A 13803-nucleotide genomic window follows, 5' to 3' on the forward strand; every position below is an offset into this window, starting at 1 on the left:
CGGTACGATATTGCGAACCTTGCATAGAAGCATAATGGATCCAATGTTGTCAAGATCAAGTTGACAATGTAAGTGACATTCTTAATTATATTAGTTACTACCAATATGGCTTTTGGTATATTGGTTACTACTAAAATGATGGGAAAAGATCCATGTAACCGATCCCAAATAGTTGGAACTTACGACTTTGTTGTTGTTGTTGTTGTTATATGGTGAATTCTGTCATTCTAGTCAATACAATATCAGTCTGACAAGATTCAATATAGATAGTGGTATCAGGGTTTAAACCTTGACCTGATCCACTTTGTAGTTTGTACTGCGGATGGAAGAGCATGGAAATGCAAATGGTTACTTTGATTACATGGCGTGGAGTATCGAGCCCTTGTGGAAGTAAACAAATGGCATGCACTGATAGGCTGGAAGTCATCAGAAATACTTCCAACCAAAATGACACTCCTGTAATTCTATCTTTATCTTGATGGGGCCAAAAAATATTTATTTTTATTAATGTACTCATGGAACAGGTTAATTCAGTTTCATTTTATATGGCATCTTAAGAGCAATAGGTTGATCTCTGGTTGGGAACTGAAACAATTAGGGAAGAAAATTTTGTTTAGTGCCTGACATGGTCTCATGTTCCTTCAATGAAAGTATTCAACGCACAGATAAGAAACAAAGGAGAGTTAAAAGGAAATTTATTGACTAAAATATAAAACTGTTTTGTCGAGCAGACTACAATCTAAGCACAACCTGTGAAGCAAAAAAGAAACTCCAGATAAACCATAAGGCAAAAATCATCATACTCCAAAACATTATACATTCAGTTCATGGAACCATACTAGTTTATTATTTATGCATATTGTACAGAATTTATTAAGAACTATGTTGATTATAGTTGGTCAGTTAATTTTGCATAGATAAAATTACATCCACATTTTATTAAAGAGTATGATCTTTTCCGGTGTAGGAATAGCAACATAAGAATTATATACAATGATTTCCTTGGGAAATAAGCAATAGGATTGCATATCACAACATACTGTGTGGACATCAAAATGTTATTTTGAAAAGCATGTAACGATCCACAAAAACCAAGCAGCATAGTTTCATATTTCATCATATTATGGATTTCCAATCTAATAAAAATAGTGATAATACTAAAATTTTCTTATTGCATTAATTAAGAAAACGAAGAAGATTCTCAAACCCATTTGACAAAACCAATATAAATACACTGAAGATAATGGTCCACATATGTTTCATGTACTGTTTGCACCTCTAGAGAAGCAGATAGAAAAATGACTAGCTCCATAAACTTTTAAGGTACTCTGACTGAAGTTAATTAAAATTGACAAAACTTAAGAAGCAATAAAAGAATTTGTACATACGAAAAAAGAAAAGGATACATATAACAAGTGTAGTAAACAAGAAAACATGAGCAGTATCAGATGAAGAAAATAGAGTAAGATAAGTTACATTGATATAAGTAAAATATAAAGAACAGATAGAGAAGAAAGAAACATAACACAGATAATAGATCAGAAGTACAAGGAAAACCAAATCATACATTAAGCAAGAATAAGATGAGCTTAAAAAAGTAGCAAATGAGTGCAGGCCTTGATACATAGACTTTGAAGGAAACAATCTTATTTAGAGGTAAGCTTATGTACATATAGACTTTGAAGGAAAAGGTTGATTGAAAATATAGACCAACTCTGTCACCCCAATTTAGTCCCACATCACATGTAGGAGGAGAATTGAATTAATTTATAGGGGTAGATGGATTTACCATCATAGTCTCAGCTAGTGATTCATGCTCATCAAAGTAAGAGGCCCATAATCACCTTGGATAAGGTTGTGACAATCTGAAAACCAAGAGAGAATAGGCGAACTAGAAAAGCAAATCTGAAAGGGCTATATTTTTAAAAAAGAAGATAATATTATAAACCAAACTCTTTACCTGTCCTCCTCCCTCTCTCCATTCTTATAACTTCAAACAAATCATCTCCATGCTAAAAAACAATAGAAATAAAAGGGTGAACCAATGCACGAGGCTCATCCAGGGGGCTAATTACAGATTATCCCCTATAGTTAGACGTCCTTAGCATCCTAGTCCCTAGACTTCAAAAAATTTATATTTGAATCCTCATAGTTATGAAAGTGAAACATCTACGTTTATTTACCTTAACATCATCAGTTTTACCAACAGAAATACGAAAATAATAGGCAAAAAAGTAATTTCAATGTTCCAATTGATGGTGGTGACTACTGTAGATGAGGAGAGTAGCGACGAGACATGAGGGTCGCTCTACATCACCGACCCTTTCGCCACTCGACAATTGTGTTGACAACGACATAGATGCAGAGTGACGAACGGGCCGCTCGGCATCAGCGTCGACGCCAATGCAGTTGCCGAGCGGCACTACTCTGTATTGCGCCACTCTGCATCTACGTCGGCGCCAACGCATTTGCCAAGCGGCCCTTTTGCTGCTCTGCATCTGCATCGACGTCAACGCAGTTGTCGAGCAATGAAAGCGTCACTCGGCATCTGTGTCGGCGGCCCTTTCGTTGCTCAGCAACTGCATTGACGCTGACACAGATGCAAAGCGACAAAAGGGCCACTCGACAATTGCGTCGGTATCAACGCAGTTACCGAGCGATGAAAGGGCTACTCAGCATTTGTGTCGACGCCGATACAAATGCAAAGCAACGGGATGCAAAGCAATGTGATGCAGAGCAACGCTGCTCTGCGTCTGCGTCAACATTAACGCAGTTGCCAAGCTGACACGGACTTAGCTGGATTTGCCTAAGTCGTGCGGCACCCTTGCGTGTCCGTCCGCAAAGGTCAGCCTCCCTGAAGCCTCCCATTGTCCCTTAGGACCAACAAAAGAAAGAACGGGTTAGAGAGAACGCCTCAATCGGGATCCACAAGCAAACATCTCCGAAAAACACTTCATAGACAATGCAAATTATAAACAGACTTTACAAGCTCTGAACAGTGGCACAACAAAGGGTAAAATGGTCCATTACAGACCGAAAAGCTCTCGCACATGTCCACATGACACAACCTTTATTTACAAGCCTAAAGAGGCCACCAACCCAACTAAAATGGGACTATTATGCCTTCGGCCGCCCCTCTACATGTTGTACAAGGCATGAACATGCCAAAAGACACGGACATACATAAGCATTACGTCAAACACCCTGTTTCGAAGTTTGTCCATGACATTCTCCCCCACTTATTCCTTCGACGTCCTCGTCGAAGCCTTTGTGAACACTGCAACTCTTCGCCTTTGCTGAGTCTTCAATCTTCTGCTCCAACTGCAATGCACCTCCTGGCTCCCAGCTGCTCTCCGCTGCTGTTTTTGAGTAGTCGAACCTTTGATCAGCCATGCTGCTTCAACTCGCCAATGACTCTGACTCTGGTGTGGGGTTGGCTGAGTTGTGTTGATCCTCGTTGATTCCTACGGATCCACCAAATGAAGGAAAAGACCATCCTTACTGCGCCAGTCTCTCAAAATTTTCACATGCTGCTTGAACTGGGTGGATGCTTGTTGGAGCTTTAACGAGCATCACCTCGCAAACTTCTGAAGTTTTGGGTCCTTCCTCCACAAAATCTGCTCATTGACTCTTCTTTCAGTTAGTTGTCACATCCAAGTAGGTTCGCATCACTTCCGCTTTCGATTGGCATTTCGTTGGGAAATGAAGCGGACAATCTACTCACAGTAGCACTGATCACCGTTGGTGAGGATTTGACAACTATTGTCTTCCATTATCCTCGAAGGGTCTTTGAACTTGTGCAGAGCTCCTCTGCTGGATAAATAAGAGAACTGGGGTACTCGGTTTTGCCCATTCTCTTAAGAGTTGAGAAGGCAAATGTTACTTGACTTCGTCCGCCTCCTCGAGGTTGTACTTCATGCATCGAGCTGGTTACTGGCCTTCGTCTGCTCTTTGCTCACACTTCTGAAGTACTTGAAGTGTTTGCACTCCTTGCGTTGAGTTAGCTACTGCGATTCACCTTCTCAATGCCATTGAACTTCTGGAATGCAGGAAGTTTTCACCCCAACTTGGAGTAATTCTCTGATAAATGAGGTCGCCTCTGGGATTGTACCGTCTTCTCCATCAACCCTGCCGCCGACTCCACTGAGTAGCAAAGGTACAGCACCGCGTACTGCCTGCTTCGTTCCTTGGTCGTGCACTCTTGCATGACCCGAAGTCCTTCACTTACGGCTATCTTGATGAGAAACTTGTTGACAACGGTCTTACGAAGTTTCTTGGCCTCTGCCCTTCAGCCTTGTCTCGGTACTTGGAGATTGCCTCTGCATGCTCCACCTCCTCGACCCCTTTCACGACCAAGCGCTCTCCCTCCGTGAGAGCAAGGGATCAATGACTTTCACGGAAGTCCCGCCTCTGCGGTACCATGGCACTACCATGCCCATGGCACTACTATCCGTCGCCTCGCCTCTGAATCCCTTTTCTTCACAATCAGTAGATATGTCTCTGTGGCACTCCTCTGAGTCCACCTCAATTCTGACTGATGCTTGATTTTGGGTAGCTAAGTCCCTCGGCACTCGTCGTCGCTTCCTCGCCCCTTTCGACCTCCTGCTTCAACACCTCTGTGTTCTCCAAGCAGTCTGTTTGGTCGATGGAAAGACAGACTGCAACTCCCATGCATGGCCTCTGCCATCACGTTGTAGGGTTTGCACCGATTCTGTTCTCCTTAGCTTCCTTAGTAGCAACGTTCGCTTACTCGGCCTTGTCCTCTAACTTGCCGGGCTCCCTTAAGCGAATATGAACTCTGGAGCAGTCCAACTCTCCAGCTGCTTCGATCATACCTCTGCATGATCAAGTTCCTCCCATGGAACTCACTGGTACTTGTATTCGAACTTTTCCCTTGGTGAAACCCAGCCCCCATATGCTGATGACCAAGGTTTTCATCCGAAGCAAAATTCGATGCACGCACGAAAGACCCGCCTCTGCGGTACCATGGCCTTCACTCCTTGAATCCATAGCCCTTCTTGCCGTCATGTTGTTCACCGAAGTGGAGCTCCCAGTAGCTCCCAGTAGCTCCCGATCATACCTCCATATGATCTAGTCCCTCCCGGGACTATGTCGTGTGTGTCGCATTGCCACGAACTGTTCCACCACGATCCGCTGCACCATGTCGCCTCCTGGTGACATCTCCATTGCATTCTGATCCTTGTGGAATAAACTCGAATTGTGAACCCTCCATGTGTGGCCTCTACCAATACATCGCAGGGTCTCCTTCACCTTCGATTTTGTTCACTCCTTTGGCAATCGACCTTCATCCACCCACTCTTGGGTCACACCTAGATGAAGCACCACTCTAGGACAGTCCGTCGCCTAGTAGCTCCCGAAGTCCACCAACTTCATTGTAATTTGTGCACCATTGTCTGGATCCTGGGCCTCTGCCCCTACCAGCACAATCTCCGCTGCGCACCGCTTCCTTCATAGCAACTCGAATGGCAACACTGTGGCATATTCTTCAAGAGTACCCGCCTCTGCGTCCTCTTGCCCCGTGCTAAGGCCTTCTGAACCCAACTTCGCCTCCGCAAATTGAGTCGCCTTAGTTCCTCCATCAAATGCTTCTCCGAGATAAGGTGCATGTGCCCCGAAGCTCCCTTCGTCTTTGGCACCATGCAAGATGAGTCCGCTCCGTCAGAATGAAGGACCCATGGAACAACATGATCCTACTATTGCCTCTGCAAGAGTTCATGTCCTTGACCTCTGTCTAAGGAAAGCACTGTGCCTCTGCTCCACGTTCCAACTTCTATGCTGGCTCCCTTCATGCGGCTTGGGTACTTCGCCAAGTTACACCCAAGTTGCTCCGCTCCTCGTTTTTTCATTGAGTCGATGGTGGCCCTCGTGCCCACCATTCCACGGGTCAGCCCTCCCTTGAGTCCGATCTCCACATCGACTCCAAGTGTGCCTTCATTTAAGTTGCTTTAGGTCGCTCCCCCACTTGATCTCGCAATGCATCCACCAATGCATTCTCTCGAGCGAGATCATGCGACAACTCCTCGCCGCTTGCTCAGTCCATCGAGCTTCGTGGAGTTGTTGTTTGTTGAGGTACTCCTCCTCAACATGTGAGGTCCGTCTCACATGATTCTCCCTCTGGAGAGCCGGGACTTATCCCACCTAGATAACTATCCCGTTGGAGCAACATCTCTCTTCGTTTCGGAGACCACCATCCTCTTGGACTACTCCGATCTGCTGAACAAACTGTGCACTGTTCTGCCTCCTGCAAACGCACTTGCTAGATTGCAACTCCATGTCAATACAGCCCTCGCTGCACCCCTCAAGGCCTAGCAACATGCTGAACTCGTTGCACACTTTAGCCTCCGACGGACGTATCCTTCAAATGCCGAAGAGAAAGTTTCAATGCTCCATGGCGCCGAGTTTCGGTCGCCTTGGGATGGCCACGAACATTCCGTCGTCCACATATAAGCCCATGCATGAGTACCAAATTCTTCGAGTTAGCAATTCCCCTCACCTCTGTGAGCTTTGCATAACTCTTTTGGTCGTTGAGCAACTCATTCCACCTTGCATGGTCTCATTCTTGCCAAGCGCCTCGCTTGCCTAGAGCACCGTCAAGTATAGTTGCCAACGTTGAGCCGTAGCTCAAACTCAGCCATCCCAACCTTTGTGCGCTCCAAATTCTTCCAAGCTTACCTGTTCTCGTGGTGCCTCTTGCGCGAAGGGTTGGCCATTCCTCTGAATGCCAATCTCAGATGCCCGCTCCTCTGAGCGACTCTTTTCCCTATATCTCCATGCCCGTTTTCCCTCAAACGGTCGCGCGTGTGCTGACTGCCCTCAACGCAGCCACGCTAGGTCCCCCACGTTTGCATGTCAAGTGTTTCTATGAGTGCTTGTCCCGCTCTGATACCATATGACACGGACTTAGCTGGATTTGCCTAAGTCGTGCGGCACCCTTGCGTGTCCGTCCGCAAAGGTCAGCCTCCCTGAAGCCTCCCATTGTCCCTTAGGACCAACAAAAGAGAGAACGGGTTAGAGAGAACGCCTCAATCGGGATCCACAAGCAAACATCTCCGAAAAACACTTCATAGACAATGCAAATTACAAACAGACTTTACAAGCTCTGAACAGTGGCACAACAAAAGGTAAAATGGTCCATTACAGACCGAAAAGCTCTCGCACGTGTCCACATGACACAACCTTTATTTACAAGCCTAAAGAGGCCACCAACCCAACTAAAATGGGACTATTATGCCTTCGGCCGCCCCTCTACATGTTGTACAAGGCATGAACATGCCAAAAGACACGGACATACATAAGCATTACGTCAAACACCCTGTTTCGAAGTTTGTCCGTGACAAAGCGGTGCCGCTCTGCATTTGCATCAGCACCGACACAGATGTCGAGTTGTCACGAACAAAGTTGTAAATGAAGTGGTTGATGTAATGCTCATATATGTCCGTGCCTTTTGATTTTGTTCATGCTTTGCACAGCATGTAAAGAGCTGGTCGTAGTGTCACGGACTTAGCCGGAATTGCCTAAGTCGTGAGGCATTCTTGCGGTAAAGTCATGGACTTAGCTAAAGTTGCCTAAGTCGTGAAGCACCCTTGCACCAACTCCTCGGACTTAGCTTGGGATTACCTAAGTCATGAGGCGCCCTTGCGACATATGCATCCGCAAAGGGTCAGCCAAGTTGTAACCTCGTACAGGTCTCGAAGGACCTATAAAACAGAAAGTTGATTAGATTGTAAATGAGCGATGAGCAAGTCCCGACGTCTCGCGAAGAGAGAAGCTTTACAAGCAATTCAGCGAGCACCTTGAGTGCAAGAGAAAAAAGAGAGGAAGGAGAAAACAAGGACTTTAGAAGGTAGAACGAACAGTTGCAAGTCCACAAACAACTGCTCACCGAGTGCCGAGTGCGAAGGCAAGTTCCCGTCAAGTTAACGTGCGAACTTGTGAAGATTGTTCAACGCCCAACACTATACCAAAGCCCCATCCAGCCCTGTGCCACCCGGGGGGTTCCAGGGTGCTAAGATGGCTAACATTTTGCGTGTTGCTGCAGTCTGCAGAAAACAAGCCATTGGCACACGAAAACGGAGCCATTTTAGGGTAATTTTGCCCGGTGTGGTGAGCGGTCACACTATGGCGCTGCAACTTGTTCGAACATGCATTTTTACAAGCAAAAACACACAACCAAGGCAAAACATGCTGCCAAGCATCAGTACATGTATGCAAAAGCGACGAACGGTTTGTTGAACGAAGTTGTTGCGATTGTGTGATGACCATTCGTGACATTCTCCCCCACTTAAATTCACAACGCTTGTTGGTAGTTGTTGACGACTGCTTCTTCATGTCGTAGGGCATCTTCAAGCTCCCAACTAGCTTCGGTTCGGGGAAACTTTTGTCACTTCACCAAGTACTCAGTCTGCTCAGTTCTATTAGGTAGCTTTATCTTGCGATCTGCTAAAATGGTTTCAACTCGCTTCTCGTAGGAGGCTCTCGTGAGGGGTAACCGAGTTGGAACACTTCGGAAAGCATCTTGCGGATCTGAGTGGTAGGCTTTCAAGTTACTAGTGGGAAAAACATTGCGAATTTTGAGCCACGCCGGTAGCTGTAACTTGTAGGAGATGTTGCCCACCCTATTGATAATTGGGAAGGGCCCTTCATACTTACGCATCAATCCTTTGTGTACTTTGTGTCTAAAGAATTGGAGTGATGCTGGTTGAAGCTTCACCAACACCAAATCGCTGATTTTGAACTCTTGCGATCGCCTTCCTAAGTCTGCCCACTTCTTTATCCTTTTGGCCGCCTTCTCCAAGTAAGCCCGCACAATATCTGCATTTCGGTGCCATTTTTTTGCAAAGTAATATGCTGACAAACTACTCCCAGTATACCCGATAGCCAAGGTACGAGGAGTCGACGGTTGTTGTCCTATAATGATCTCGAAGGGGCTCTTGTTAGACGCAGAGTTCCGCTGCAAGTTGTAAGAGAATTGGACACTCAATCTCGTTGGTTGGCACTAATGTAGTGTCGAAAATATTGCTCAAGGAATGAGTATCCTTTCGATTTAACCATCTGTCTAGAGGTGGAGACTTGTGGAGAAGTATAACTTAGACCCCAACAATTTGAATACCTCGGTCCAGAATCGTCCTAGGAACTGAGCATCTCAATCATTGATGATATTGTGCGGGACTCCCCAATACTTCCTCTAACTCGTCTTCTCTTTTACAGGTCCTTAAGGGACCATAGGAGGTTTCGGGAATGCCGACCCTTGGCGGATGGACACGTAAGGGTGCCGCATGACTTGGGCCAAACTAGCTAAGTTCGTTACAATGGTATCAGAGCGGGACAAGCACACTTAAAAACACTTTGCATACAGGGACCTATCGAGGTTGCGTTGAGGGTAGCCAGCACGCGCAACCGTTTAGAGGAAACGAGCATTAAGGTGTAAGAAAGGAGTCGCTCAGAGAAGCGGGCATCTGAGATTGGCACTCGAAGGAATGGCCAACCCTTCGTGCGAGAAGCACTACGAGGACAAGCGAGATAGGAAGAACATATAGTACATAAAGGTTGGGATAGCTGAGTTCAAGCTATGGCTCGATGTTGGCAACCAAACTTGACAGTGCTCAAGGCAAGCAGGGCACTTGGTAAAGGATAAGACCGTACAAAGTGGGATGGATTGCTCAGCGATCGAAAGAGTTGTGCAAAGCTCACAGACGCGAGGGAAATTGCTAACTCGAAGAATTCGATACTCATGTAAGGGCTTGTACGCGAACGATGGATTGTTCGTGGCCATCCCAAGGTGATCGAAACTCGACGCCATGGAGCATTAAAACTTTCTCTTCAGCGTGGGAAGGATACGTCCATAGGAGGCTGAAGTGTGTAACGACTTCAGCATGTTGTTAGGCCTTGAGGGGTGCAAAGGGAGTTGTATTGGCGAAGTGTCACAATCTAGCAAGTGCATTTGCGAGGGCAGAATAATACATAGTTTGTTCAGCAAAGCAAAGTAGTCTAAGGGGATGGTGGTCTCTGAAACTATTAGAGGGAGGGATGCAAAGAGAGAAGTTGCTCCAACGGAACAGATATCCAGGAGGATAAGTCCTAATTCTCCAGAGGAAGAATCATGTCCTAATTCTCAAGACAACAACTCCACAAAGCTCAACGGACCGAGCAAGCAACAAGGAGTCGTCGCATAATCTCGCAGGAGGTAATGCATCAATGGACGTATTGTGAGATCAAGTGGGGGAGCGACCCAAGGCAACACCAAATGAAGAAACACTTGGAGCCAATATGGAGACCGGACTCAACGGAGGGCTAACCTGTGGAATAGTGGGCGCAAGGGCCACCATCAACTTAATGCAAATCGAGAAGCAGAGCAACTTAGGCATAACTTGGTGAAGTGCCCAAGTCGTATAAATAGAGTCAACATAGAAGACGGAATATGGAGCGGAAGCACAAAGCTTTTCTTGGACAGAGGTTAAAGACATGAACTCTTGTAGAGGCAAGAGCAGGATTACACCATTCCATAGTGTCACGAATAGTCGTTGTGCACCCGCAACAACTTCGTTCAACGAACCGTTCATCATTTTTGCATACTTATACAGATGCTTGACAATATGTTTTGCCTTGGTTTTGTGTGTTTTTGCTTATAAAAATATAAGCTCGAACAGGTTGCAGCACTGCAATGCGACCGCTCACTGTGCCGAGCAAAACTACCCTAAAATGGCTCCGTTTTTGCGTGCCACGGCCTGTTTTCTACAGACCGCAGCTGCAAGCGAAACGTCAGCCATCTCAGCACCTAGAACCCCCCGGGTTGCACTAGGAGAGATGGGGCTTCGGGGTAGTTTCGAGCATTAAACACTCTTCATAAGTTCGCACGTTAACTTAACGGGAACTTGCTTTCACGCCTGACACCTAGTGAACACTTCACTGCTTCCTTCCCTCTTAATGAGACGTCGGGACTTGTCTGCCACTCATTTTCAAACTAATCAACTTGCTGTTTTACAAGTTCTTCAGGACCTGCACGTTGACCCTTTGTGGACGCGTATATCGCAAGGATGCCTTATGACTTAGGCAATCCCAGCTAAGTCTGAGAAGTTGGCGAAATGGTGCTTCACAACTTAGGAAACTCCAGCTAAGTCTGTGACAATTGCCGTAAGGGTGCCTCACGACTTAGGCAATTCCAATTAAGTCTGTGACAATGGGTCTCTCATTCTGATGGAGCGAACTCATCCTGCATGGTGCCAAAGACGAAGGGAGCTTCGAGGCATATGCATCTTATCTCGACGAAACATTTGACGAAGGAACTAAGGTGATTCAACTTGCGGAGGCGAAGTTGAGGTCAGAAGGCCTTGGCACGGGACAAGAGGATGTGGAGGTGGGTACTTTTGAAGAATATGTTGTAGTGTTGCCATTCGAGTTGCCGCGAAGGAAGCGGTGTGTAGCGAAGATTGTGCTAGGGGGGTCAGAGGCCCAGAATCCAAACAATGGTGCACCAATTTCAGCGAAGTCAGTGGACTTCGAGAGCTACTAGGCGACGAACTGTCTTAGAGTTGTGCTTTGTCCATATATGACCCTAGAGTGGGTGGACGAAGGTCGATTTCTGAAGGAGCGAACACAATCGGAGGTGACAGAAGCCACACATGGAGAGATTGTAGTCCAAGTTCATCCCACAATGATTAGAATACAATGAAGATATCACCAGGAGGCGATACGGTGCAACGAATCGTAGTGGAACAGTTCGAGGCAATGCAACACACACGGGACAAGTCCCGTGAGGGACTGGGTCATATAGAGGTATCATTGGGAGCTACTAGGAGCTCCACTTCAGTGAACAACACAACGACAAGAAGGGCTATAGATTTAAGGATATAGGAGTTGGTCATCAACATATAGGGGTTGTGTACCATCGAGGGGGAATTTAGAGTGCATGAATCAATGAATCCCATAGGGGGGACTTGATCATACAGAGGTATGATCGGAGCGACTAGAGAGTGAGACTGCTCCAGAGTAAGCGAACATTGTCATTAAAGAAGACAAGGCCGAGTAAGCGAACGTTACTATTAAAGAAGCTAAGGAGAATAAAATTGATGCGAGCCTTGTAATATAATGGCGAAGGCCATGCATGGGAGTTGCAGTCTGCCTTTCCATCGACCAAGGGGAACTACTCAAAAAACACAAAGGTGTTGAAGCAAGTGGTCGAAAGGGACAATGAAGCGACAATGAGTCCAGAGGGACTCAACTATCCAAAACCAAGCATTGGTTAGAATAGAGGTGAACTCGGAGAAGTGCCACAATGGAGAATCTATCGATCACGAAGGGACGCAAATGAGAGGCGACGAATAATGCGAGGCGATGGATAGTAGGGCTATAGGCATAGCAATGCCATGATACTGTAGAGGCGAGACTTCCATGGAGTCATTGATCCTTTGCTCTCATGGAGGGAGAGCGCCTGGTTATGAAATGGGTCAAGAAGGTGGAGAATACAACGGCAAACTCTAAGTATCGAGACAAGACTGAAGGGCAGAGGCTAGAGAACTTCGTAAGATCGGTGTCAACGAGCTTCTTATCAAGATAGCCGAAAGTGGAGGACTTCAAATCGATGCAAAAGTGCTTCACCAAGGAACGAAGCAAGTAGTACGCAGTGCTATACCTTTGCAACTCAAAGGAGTAGACGACAAAGATGATGAAGAAGATGGTACAATCCTAGAGGCGACCAAAACTATTAGAGACTTGCTCCAAGTCGAGACAAAAAATTTACTCCTTTTGGGCAAAACTTCTTGCATTCTAGAAGTTTGATGGCAATGAGAAGGCAAATCACAGAAGCTAACTCAACACAAGAAGTGCGAACACTTCAAGTACTCCAAAAGTGTGAGTAAAGAGCAGACGAAAGCTAATAACCAACTCAATGCATGGAGTACAACCCTCGAGGAGGCGAACAAATTCGAGTAACATTTACCTTCTCAACTCTTAAAAGAATGGGCGAAATTGAGTACCCCAATTCTCTTATTTGTCCAGCAGAGGAGCTTTGCACAAGTTTAAAAACCCTTCAAATAAACTTAATAGAAGACAATAGTTATCAAATCCTCACCAATTGTGACTGGTACTACAGAGAGTAGACTGTACGTTTCATTTCCCAACAGAATGTCAATCAAAAGCGAAAATGATGCGAACCTACTTGGAAGTAAAAACTGAGTGGAAGAAGAATCAATGGGCAAATTTTGTGGAGGAAGGACCCCAAAAACTTCAAAGCCTACGAGGCGATGCTCGTTAAAGTTCCAACAGACATCCACCCAGTTCAAGCAACATGAGGCGTTTGAGAGACTGGCGCATAATAAGAAAGGTCTTTTCCTTCATCTAAGGATCTATAGGAACCAATAAGGATCAACACAACTCAGCTGACCACACACCTGAGTCAAAGTCATTAACGAGTTGAAGCAACATAGTGGATCAAAGTTCGATTACTCAACAACAACGGTGAAGAGCAGTTAGGAGCCAAAAGGTGCGTTGCAACTTAGAGCAAAAGATTGAAGACTCAGCAAAGACGATGAGATATAGCGTTTGCAAAGGTTTCAACGAGGACGTCAAAGGAATAAGTGGGGGAGAATATCATGAACAAAGTTGTAAACAGAGTATTTGATGTAATGCTCATATATGTCCGTGTCTTTTGGTTTTGTTCATGCTTTGCACAGTATGTAAAGGGCTGGCAATAAGCTTGGTAATCCCATTTTAATTGGCTTTCATGATCGCTTTTGGCTTGTAAACGAAAGTTGTGTCATGTGCAGTGATTTAAAAAGCGCTAGGCGC

The 13803-nt window shown here is 45.7% G+C and overlaps 1 protein-coding gene across 3 annotated transcripts in view; it reads right to left on the reverse strand.

The window, feature by feature from the left end:
* Window positions 1–13803, reverse strand: part of LOC103998536 (phospholipase D delta) — a 43597-nt gene that overhangs the window by 8865 nt on the left and 20929 nt on the right. The gene's annotated exons all lie outside the window — the stretch shown is intronic.

Source organism: Musa acuminata, chromosome BXJ1-9 (genome assembly GCF_036884655.1).
Source record: "Musa acuminata AAA Group cultivar baxijiao chromosome BXJ1-9, Cavendish_Baxijiao_AAA, whole genome shotgun sequence".
In the NCBI taxonomy this organism is placed as follows: domain Eukaryota; kingdom Viridiplantae; phylum Streptophyta; class Magnoliopsida; order Zingiberales; family Musaceae; genus Musa; species Musa acuminata.